The sequence below is a fragment of the Lactuca sativa genome, chromosome 8, assembly GCF_002870075.4.
Source record: "Lactuca sativa cultivar Salinas chromosome 8, Lsat_Salinas_v11, whole genome shotgun sequence".
NCBI lineage: Eukaryota > Viridiplantae > Streptophyta > Magnoliopsida > Asterales > Asteraceae > Lactuca > Lactuca sativa.
Window position 1 is genome coordinate 260,312,334 of NC_056630.2, and position 11,599 is coordinate 260,323,932.

An 11,599-nucleotide genomic window follows, 5' to 3' on the forward strand; every position below is an offset into this window, starting at 1 on the left:
CAAGGGATCGGATTCGAGATCGAGGGATTATCAGGACCGCAACCGATGCGGGAAGTGTGGCAGGGCGCACGGGGGCGCGTGCAGGAGTGGTAGCGGCGGTGAGTCTGGCTGCTTCAAGTGCGGTCGGACTGGTCATTTTAGCAGGGATTGTTCTGCTACTACGACACAGGGATCAGACTTGATATGTTTTCACTGCAATCAGTAGGGCCACAAGAAGGCCCAGTGCCCCAGTTTGTTTTCAGCAGGATGGGTGATGGCACCTGCCCCTGCAACCTTGAGGATCACGGACGGCCGTCAGGGCCGAGTAGAGGCGCCTGTGGTAGGAGGAAGGGCTTTTCAGATGACTACCTTGGAGGCGCGAGCAGCACCGGACGTTGCAGGTATGCGATTTCCGTTTTCATTTCTTTTATTTGTGCATGATTATATTGTTATGGTTCTGCATAATTATTGGTTTGAGTATTTTATTTTGTGCGGCTTGATTGTGATCGAGTTATATGCCATCTGCATACCTTGGATATTTGAATGGTAGTTAGGGGATGTGCCCTATTGGAAGAGGTTGCCTAGGATTCAGTATCTGTAGCATGCTTGGGAGGGACCTGGTACGTCTCGCTAGATCGGAGTTATATAGTTTTAGAGATGGATTGGTAAGATCCCTAGCTATGGTAAGCTTGGGGTTTCTCAGCAGGTTGATTATGGAATGGTAGCATGGATTGGGATTTCTTTCGAGCATTGAGCAGCAAGGGTTAAGCAGGTTCGAAGTGGGGGAGAATCCTATGAGCGTGTAAAGGTAAGAGCACGCAGATCCAGAATGAGTGTGCAGCCCCGAGAAGGAAAAGAAGTGGTGCAGCGTTGATGGATTGAGGAGTTCAGGGTTAGGAGTTTGAGAACCTCCCCTTCAGCCAGTGTGTGTATTGGTGATGGTTAGTATTGTTGGGTTTTGAGCATTCTAACACTTCCTAAGTGCACATGCAACCCTAAATACCTTGGATCTATGTTTTCTCTATTATACATGCAAATAAGAACATCCAAGGTATTATCCTAATCTAGCATACAAAAACTATGAATGTAACAAGATAGAATACATACCTTTTGATGTAGCTTGATGTCTTCAAGCTTTAAGAGCTTAGCCCCAATAGTGTGGAAGCCTCAAGTGGAATCACAAATCACCAAGACACCTTGGAATACTTTAGAGAATATGATTACTTGGTTCTCTCTAGTGAAATTGGCTAGCCCTTCTTTAGTGTATCCACACTAGTGCCAATTTCACCAACCAAAGACATCTTTATATAGTATGGAGGATTAGGGTTAAACCCTAATACCCATGACCTTTCATTTCCTAGGATCCATGGGTTAAACACTCCATGGACTATCCATGAAAGCTTAGCCCAACCTAAATGAACTTGGCCCATTCCATATATATAAGAGTCCATATTTAATTAGTTCCTTTTGATCACTTAATTAATTATAAATTAATTCTTGATCAATACTAATTAAATAATATGATTCCATATTAATATATTAGAACTTATAATATATTAATATTAATCATAAACATACTATTCTCAAAAGATTATCCATATAAATTGTGTCGGTGAAGTGCAACCCAAATGGACCATGCCGGGTCGGGTCAAGTACATACCAAATATAGTTATGGACTTAGACATTAATCCAACAGTCTCCCACTTGGATAAGTCTAAAACTATTATTGCGTATGACTTCAAACCTAACTGGCAATCGTAGCTCTTAAAGCTGCTGTCGAACTCTGATCTTGTCATCGAACTTGTCCATTAGATAAGGGATCATATATTCCTCCATTCTAGATATCATATGGACTGAGACATGGATTATAATCATTCTCTCTGTCCATTTGTTGTTTCCCGATTTCCGATTTATGACGACTGACTAATTGAACAAATCAAATCAGTCCTGGCCCGGCCGAGCACTTCCATTTGTCATCATCAAATCATCGAGGGGCCCACAGATATCACTTTTATCCCAAAGGTAAAAGGAATGGATAAACTTCGACTCATATGGCTTGTTCTACTACTTGTTGAATCATACACAAAGGCACGTTTTATAGCACCGAGTTACCAAATGCGTTTTCGTGCAATCAATGTACAACCAACTCATAGTAACAACTCATATCTCTAGGTTTGAAGAATATAAGATATTATTGTCTCATGATCACTCGTGATAAAATCCATGAAGTGATTCCAATGAGCACGGGTTGAATCCAATACTCAGAACTTATGAGCACTCATGAGTGTTGTAGCCCTTTGTCCAACACCTTAGACCTCTACAAGCCAACCCATGACAGTCTTAATTCATATCTACTTCCAACATATGACCGACTGTGGATGGTTTGAATAACTTAGTCATTCCGGAAGAATAACCTAGTTTATTCGGGAAGTCAAAACATGCAAAGTGAAACACAATAATAATTGAATCCAATATGGTATCAACTCTTTGAACATAAATAAAACACCTTTTATTTATCACCATATGATTACACATTATTCATTGTATACTGTTTCAGCTATCAACTTTATTCTTGAATTTAAAACAATAGTTGTCCCATGCTCCAAGCATGTACACTATGTTTTCTTAAACATTAGTCATGCCAGACACCAAGTATGCATACTATGTTTGTCTATGATCCTTACTTTGTGAACTAGATCAATTGAACATAACTTCAATGATTCTCTTTTCACACTCCCAAATCCTTACCGCAAATGCAAGAATTCCAAATTCATGCCATTTACTGAAATCTGTTAGATTCTAAACTTATATGCATTGATCCTCTTGTAATGATTATGCACAAAGTCATAAAGACTTGGCAACAATCATTACAGAGTATTCCAAAGGAGATCAACTCCTTGGAAATATCCTTCTTGCATTAAGTTTCCTTAATCTTACACAGATTGAAAATTCTAACTTTGAAACATTTCCAGATTCCATTTTGACTATCACTTCTGAACAAGAGTTGCCTCCTTACAGATTATGTCAATATGGTCCTTCTAGAATTATCACTATACTTCCAATTGTCCTTGAGTAACCAATCTTTGGTAAACCTTAGATTGTCCTTGACAATTGTTTAATCCTTTTAGTCATATCCAGTTCTAAACCTTTTCCCTTCTTAATGCCCCAGGCATTTGGAAAATTTTAGAACGGATGAATATAGCACATGTAATCGATCCTATATCCGAAGCATATGGGACGCGATTCATGATGTCTTACATAAAGACTAAACCAGTCTTTTGCTATAATATTTCCATTTCAATTTGCCAAGTTCTCATAATTCAGATTATGAAAAGGGATGCCGTAATCATAATCGAATTTTAGAACGCAAATAATGGACCCATATACAGAATTTCCTTATGTTGAGCCATTCCAACATGAAATTCATATATATCCTTGACTAAATGATTAAAACCTCACGATCTAAGCTTATAGATTTGAGATGAAGCATAATTTCCTCTCCCTTAATTATAGCAAAACAACTTTTTCCCAATTGAAACTTTTGTTTTCTATAATTAACATTGCTAACTTGCAATACTTATCATAATTATCATGCTCCCACTAACATGATGATTATTAGCATAACACTTATGCTCCCACTAGCTTTGACATGTACTCAGAAATCAGCTGGACAGTCTGAAATTTAGATTCATACACCCTTTCCGTAGATAGCTCACCTGTGTGTCTAAGCAATTTCAAGAACCATGAAAAGGGATACCGTAATCATAGTCTCAATTGCTTAGGCATTTGCCATTTCTCACAAGTCCATGTTAGTGTGCCGGTTAACCACACGCGCTCCACTAACGACTTTTGAAAATGCAAATAACACAATTGATATCTTCGTAAAATCTACTTAGTGAAAGCGTTTCCTCACCATCATTTTCATGAATCGGAGAGAAACCTTATGACACTTAGATTTATATGGTGTATGAGTTCCTACCCATATGAATTTGTCAAACCATAATCACAAGACAAAGATACTGACAAATCCAAAACCATATGGATTGAACTCAATCTTAACTTCTTGCCACCTGGCAGCTCAAGGGCCTGCCATTGCTTCCAAGTTGTTATGCAACAAACTGAGAACTCTAAGAACTCATATGCAAAGCCAACTTTAACTGGAATGGGCACAGATATGTCAACACGATAGGTTATAAACCTCAAGTCGTGTGCTAGTGAAGAATTTCAGGTTTTATTCTTGATTATTTCTTGAGACTTTCAAGACCTTTAAGACTCCCACTGTCCTCTTGACATATAAGACTCCCTTGTCAAACATCCAAGAGATAGTGCGGATTCTAATGAAGAAAAACACTTTACCCAATTGGCCTAAGTCGGTCTTTGTTTTATCCAAAACATCACAACTTACCAATTTCAAATGTACAAGAGTAGAAAACTTTTACTCATACATTTGACAAGTGTTTTAAACCTTCTTTAAGACATGTCACTCAAATGACAATCTTGGAGTATGACTCTAAGACTTGTATTGGAACAAAGTATGACTCATCTTCTTGATTTAACCATTTCAACAATTCAAGTTCCTCTTCTTAGTCATAAGAATGCACTAAGATTTCCTTAGAGAACTAATTTTGACATGGTTTCTTAATCATTAAGATGATCACAAAACTGATACTAAAGTACTCTCCCATCTTTTCAGATTTGAGAAACTTTTATCCTTCTGCCTAAGTTGATTCTTCTTATTCGCTCTGCCATACATTGGGACCTTTTCCAATGTCTCAGAGTTACACTTAAGCTTGTAAGTATAATCATATTTACTGAGCTTTAGTAAACTATGACAAATAGTCTTATCAATCTTTTGTGGTGGACTTAATCAGTGCACAAGAATGTGTACTCGATCCCTTAGTCCTTTACTTGACTCACACATCCATGTGACCGAGTAGTTAGTCTTAATTTTCCAATACTTGAAAGTTCTCATTCATTATGCTATACAACTTGCATGATTCCAAGTTCCAGTCCAATTGAAACTTGGGTGATGAGAATCTTTCCTTATTTGGTAAATCTAGACATTACCACAAATGAAAGAATCAATTTCATATTTCCACTCTTGCTCTTAATGGAATCATATAAGCAACAATTTTTCCTTAAATGCCATTGTAAGGATATTTTAAAATAAATAAAATCAAAAAAAAAATTTCTTTTATTTTAAAACTTTGCGAAAAACTTATCCTTACAATCCATATGAAAACTTGTTGTTATCTATTCCTAAGCAATATCTCATAACTCCTAAGAAGTAGCTGAAGAATCCGATTTTTCAAACTATGCGATAGAAATCCATCTATGCGATCAGATTCAGCATATTCTTTCTTTAGGTTTCTTCACTTTTCTTTGATTCTTAAAACATCACCATGTGACCCAGTCACATAATGTATCAAGAATTTCAGAATAGAAACTTAACAGAGTTAGATAGTGGACTTTACCTGAAGTAGAGTCAAACTTATTGACTTTAACATCCTTAGGTAAATCTGGCAGCTTCGCAACCAATGCCCCTTCCTTTGGCAATATAAACATATGGACCCTTTGATAAAGGTACACGGGACTATCACAGACTTAGCTTTTCTCTTTACCATTTGGTCAACCGAGTTGACTATGGCCGATCCCTTTCCACTGGGAAGAGAGAGCTTTACTAGATATCCAATGTCATCATTGTCAATGTCCATAAAGATTTAGGAAGTTGATCTTAGCAAATAGATAAGATCATTAAGGGTCTTGTCATAGTCTGTTTCATAGGTGTCCCAAAGGAACTCACTATGTGACTTAGAAAGTGATTGAACCACCAACTTTCTCAAGACTTTGACACCCAACTCTCCCGGCTTGTCAATATGTGACTACATCTCCAAGATGTGATCACACCTAGACCTTGCCTTGCCAATAGGGCTTGAGTGACCTTAAACTTTTCAAGAACTTGTGGGTTAGGGAGAATAGTTGGAGGAGGAGAAAGAAGTATGATATCCATGGGGCATCATCTTCATTAGGAAACCTTGTTTCAAAAGATTTGGGAGGATCATATATGTCTAAACCAGACATCTTTTGGGAGATATTCAAGATAGTTAATTTTAAAGTCCTTAATATGACACCCAATATGAAATATTAAGGCTAGGACCCAACAAACTATTTTATAACTCAGAAGAGGGATGCCGTAATCCAAGCTATAAAATATTTGAAGGTAGGTGAATGACGATTCACCAATTTCCACCAAGATAAACGAAATGTATTATTAGGTTTTAATTGGTTTTGAAACTCCTAGATCTTTGAGATTCATTGAACTGTTCAAAGGCATGTTTCAATCTCGAGTGTGCCCTTCAGGTTTTGTGACTGGGATGCCGAGGATCACAAAACAAGGTGTGAAGTAACCATGCAAATCACTTGGTACCCTTAATAAATTACCCCTCAATCGATGTGCCGGTTAACCACACACGCTCCATCGATACTATGATAAATATTAAGTCACCCTTTACCTACCTTGTTAAGTCCAAGTTAGTGTGCCGGTTAACCACACACGCTCCACTAACGACTTAGACAAAGTGTAAAGTGTAATTTCATGGGTTAGCACCTTATTCACATTTTTCCTAAGTAACTAAGATTGGGTATTATTAAGAGTTTAGTTACTTAGTATTATCATTAATACTTTTAATGAATGAGAATTATAGTCTTGTCAAACCCGTTCGGCTAACGACCCTCCACCGGTCAAGCAAGCGGTGGGTGAGAGTGGACACCCATTAAGTTGCCATTTTATAGGCAACAACCTTATACCCACCTTATAGACCGGCTTCGTGAATGAGGCGTACTAGCGGTAAGACTAACTTTACTCTTATACATATATATATTATTAACTTATAATATTATAAAGTATAAGGGTTGAATTTTAACTTTTAAAATTCTAAGGGCTAAGTTGGAATTAAAGTATTCATAAGAGAAAACTTTTTTAAATTCCAAAACTTGAGGGCAAGTTTTGAAACTATTCAAAACTAATTAATTCCATAACTTATGTGTTTAAAGTAGTTTTAATCCAAAAACTCTTCATGTTCCATAACTTGAGGACAAGTTATGGAAGACTTTAAACTAATAAAAGAATTAACTTTTCTTTATTTTATAACTTATGGAATTAATTAAGGTTACACCTTTTTTTTATTTTATTTTATTTTATTAAATGAAGAGACTCTTGGTCCTCCATAACTTGAGGACAAGTTATGGAGTCATAAAACCATTTAATTAGAACTAGACTCTTCATTTTTGTAACCTTTGCCAATTTTTATGAGTTTTATGATTCTTAAATGTGACTTTTCATATAACTTGAGGACAAGTTACAAAAACACATTTTAGAATCAATTCTTAGATTAATTTGGATTAAAACCAACTATCACATAATATATTCATTAATCTAAATTCACTCATAAAACAAGGTAACACAAAAAACTTTTGGTGATCCATAACTTATTCTTAAGTTATGGAATCCTTTAAAACATTAACACCAAATTTTGTAACTCCATAAAAACTTTGAATCATTTTTTTTTTTTTTTTTTTAAAACCTTTTCATATCCATAACTTATGGAGGTTTCAAAAAAATAAAACTCTTTAGATCAAACTTTTAAAACTAATAAAATAATCATATTATTTTATCTTTTATTAAATTTGACCTAATTCAACTCATAAAGCAAATTATTCAAATTTTACAAATAATTAGTTTTTCACAAGAACAAGTAATTATCTTAAAATTTGACGAACTTCATGTTTTTTTTTCTTTTTTTTTCAACTTTGAAAATAAAATATTTGCATCAATATAACAGAAAACAACCCGTGGCTCTGATACCACTGTTGGGTTTTGAGCATTCTAACACTTCCTAAGTGTACATGCAACCCTAAATACCTTGGATCTATGTTTTCTCTATTATACATGCAAATAAGAACATCCAAGGTATTATCCTAATCTAGCATACAAAAACTATGAATGTAACAAGATAGAATACATACCTTTTGATGTAGCTTGATGTCTTCAAGCTTTAAGAGCTTAGCCCCAATAGTGTGGAAGCCTCAAGTGGAATCACAAATCACCAAGACACCTTGGAATACTTTAGAGAATATGATTACTTGGTTCTCTCTAGTGAAATTGGCTAGCCCTTCTTTAGTGTATCCACACTAGTGCCAATTTCACCAACCAAAGACATCTTTATATAGTATGGAGGATTAGGGTTAAACCCTAATACCCATGACCTTTCATTTCCTAGGATCCATGGGTTAAACACTCCATGGACTATCCATGAAAGCTTAGCCCAACCTAAATGAACTTGGCCCATTCCATATATATAAGAGTCCATATTTAATTAGTTCCTTTTGATCACTTAATTAATTATAAATTAATTCTTGATCAATACTAATTAAATAATATGATTCCATATTAATATATTAGAACTTATAATATATTAATATTAATCATAAACATACTATTCTCAAAAGATTATCCATATAAATTGTGTCGGTGAAGTGCAACCCAAATGGACCATGCCGGGTCGGGTCAAGTACATACCAAATATAGTTATGGACTTAGACATTAATCCAACAAGTATGTGGTTAGGAATTTAGGTTGGAGGATCGCCTGTAGGACTCGAGTGAGTTAAAAGGAGGATCTTGAGAATCGATAGCACGGGGTGCTTTCGTATTAGCAGTCAGTGGTGGAAAGTGTTGTAAGACTACGGGGCAGTCGTAGCATTCACTAGCAGTCAGTGATGGAAAGTGTTGTAAGACTACGGGGTATCCGTAGCATTCACTAGCAGCCAGTGGTGGAAAGTGTTGCAAGACTATGGGGCAGCCGTAGCATTCACTAGCAGTCAGTGATGGAAGGTGATATAAGACTGTGGGTAAGCCGTAGCATTCCATATTAGCTTCGTTGGTGGAGTTGGGGCGAGGCCCTTATCTCCTAGTGATCAGTTAGGGATCAGGAATGGGTAGTGGATGAGGATAATAGGAAGTTTGTCTGTATAGCCCTAGAGAGGTGAGACCTTGGGAAAGGCCGCTCCAGGATATAGTTGGGTGAGACCCGTGGGCGAGGCCCGTATGAGAATAGCAGTATAGGTGAGACCTGAGAGCAAGGTTGCTTAGTAGTATGGCGGGTGAGACCCGTGGGTGAGGCCCATGAGTTTTAGCAGCACAGGTGGGACCTGGTAGGGACCTTAGTGTCAAGATAGGGGATCGGGGATCCCAGGAATTGTAGTGCCTATATGGAAGAATAGATTGAGCAGTATTAGGTGGTCGAAGTTTCTTCGAAAATTGCTGGGAGCGACTAGGAGTTGTGTTGGGTCTAGTTACCGGTGGGAGCCGATAATCTAGATATTGATAGGTTGGTAGGGAACAGGGTGGTCTCAGTTCATCCGGAAGTCAGATGAGGAATAGCAGAATTTCCAGTCAGTAGCAGTGCGGGTATGCAGTGTATGGTGGAATTCAGTTAGTTGATCGTGGGGTGCTCGACACCAAATTATAGTAGAAAGATATGCCCAGTGGATACTAGCGATAATGACCCGTACTGGAGGTAGCAGGAGTAATGGATTGGTGAAGATAGGATCTTCACAGTGACAGAGGAAATAGTTGGTTATGGAGCGTTGCCTTGGGGAGGCAAGGAAATCGCGCAAAGAAAGAAGGGGTGAACCCCTATGGGTTCAGTGCAGTACTCGGTAAGTACTAGAAGGATTGTCAGTTGAGTAAGTTGCGTTTCCAGAATGTGCAGGGTCAGGGTTGACCCGAGATTATTATCCGCAAGGATTAATGTTAGTCGGAATGACCAGGCGGAAGACCAGCGAAGGTAGGCAGCTGGTGTTGGAATAATTGGTGGGGTACTGGAGGCAGATCGCAGGCGGTGGGCCATAGCAAACTTCGAGGACGAAGTTTAGTTTAAGTGGGGGAGAGTTGTAATACCCAAAGTCTGGAAGGCCAAGAAAGGAAAGAAAACCCTAATTTTAAGGGACGACTCGGCGAGTCCGAGCGGGATCCGGGTCGAGGAGTATGTGACCGACTCGGCGAGTCGGCCAAGGAGACTCGGCAAGTCTGGTCTGTGCTAGGAAAACCCTCAATTCGGGACTTGGAGCCTATTTAAGCACCTCATTCTCTTCCCTAAGGTTCCTTTACTGCCTCTCTAACCCAGAACACCAAACCCTAGCCGCCATATCCATTGTTTGAGCCATTTGTTGCCTTGAAGAGTGCATTAAAGCTTGGAGTAGGAAGAAGGATCTTGGAGGTGCAAGAAAGGGCTATAGATCTAGGATTGGGAAGATATTTCTGAACATTTGGAGGTAATAAACTAGTTCTTGGACCCTTTTGCACCTAGATCTATGTGTGAGTTTTGGGGCTTTTCAGCCATGATGGTATCCATTTGAGTTAGAAGTCGGATCTGAAGTTGCTACTTCGAATCTAAGCATATTATGGTCTTGAGAAGCATAAAGTATCTGCCCTTGAGTTGATTATGGAGCCTCTTTGCCTTAAACCCAAGTTTATGGTGTAATTTTCCTAGATCTCCTTTTCTACACGTAAAGTTTGCAACTTTACGTGAGGAATAGGCTTGGGAAGGGTAGATCTACAGTTTGGAGTCCATACATGACTCAAAAGTCCTTTGCATCTTTGAAGATCTGAATGGAGTCGGCGAGTCCTTGGAGTGGACTTGGCGAGTAGCATGAAGATTTGGAGGAGCTCGACAAGTGGGATGAACAGCTCGTCGAGTCGGACGAAGTTAGGCATGAACTCGGCGAGTTGGAAGAACAACTCGGCGAGTCTGTTGAAGGTTGTCTTAGAATCAACGAGTCTGTTCTTGGACTCGGCGAGTTAGGTCGCGAAACCCCAAACCCTTCAAGTTCAGACTCGAATCAGTGAGTCGAGTGGAGACTCGGTGAGTTGGTCAGGTTAGGACTCGGAAATCGGTAGACTCGGCGAGTCGAGTCGCGAATGGAAGGACTCTGAAGATATGAACTCGGCGAGTCAGTAGGGTGACTCGACGAGTAGGGTTGACCTTGAAGGTTGACTTTGACCTGGACTTTGACTTTGACCAAGAGTTGACTTGGTTGTCTTCCGGGGGTCAGTTAGACTAAGTGTTGCATTGATAATTGGTAGCTCAGCGAGCTAGTGGAGTAAGAGTTTAGAGAGTTGCCGGACAGCAGCTAGTGGGATCATCAGCAAGTTCAGCCAGTGCAGGTGAGTTTCCCTTTTGTGTGAATGTGTCTACGGCCACAATGCCGGCCCATGTAGTTATGAGTAGAAAACCCGGGGTTAGCCCTAGGCAAAGTATGCTAGTATGATATTCAGGACGAGGTCCAATGATAGCGGGAAAGTGCCCAAGAAATGGTTTATGTGATAGTTTATAATTTTTGTCTGTGTGATACTTATGTGTGCCTGGTAGGGAGGTGAGTGTGGGCGTGGTCCCGTAACTCACCAATATCAGAGTGTGGATGGTGTTCCGCATCTCATTAGCAACAGATCAGGGGCGAGGCCCAAATTAGGGATGGAGTGAGGGTGGGCTGGGTCCGTACCTCACTATCAGTAGGAGTATGGACGGGGTTCCATGACTCATCAGTAGCAGGACAAGGGC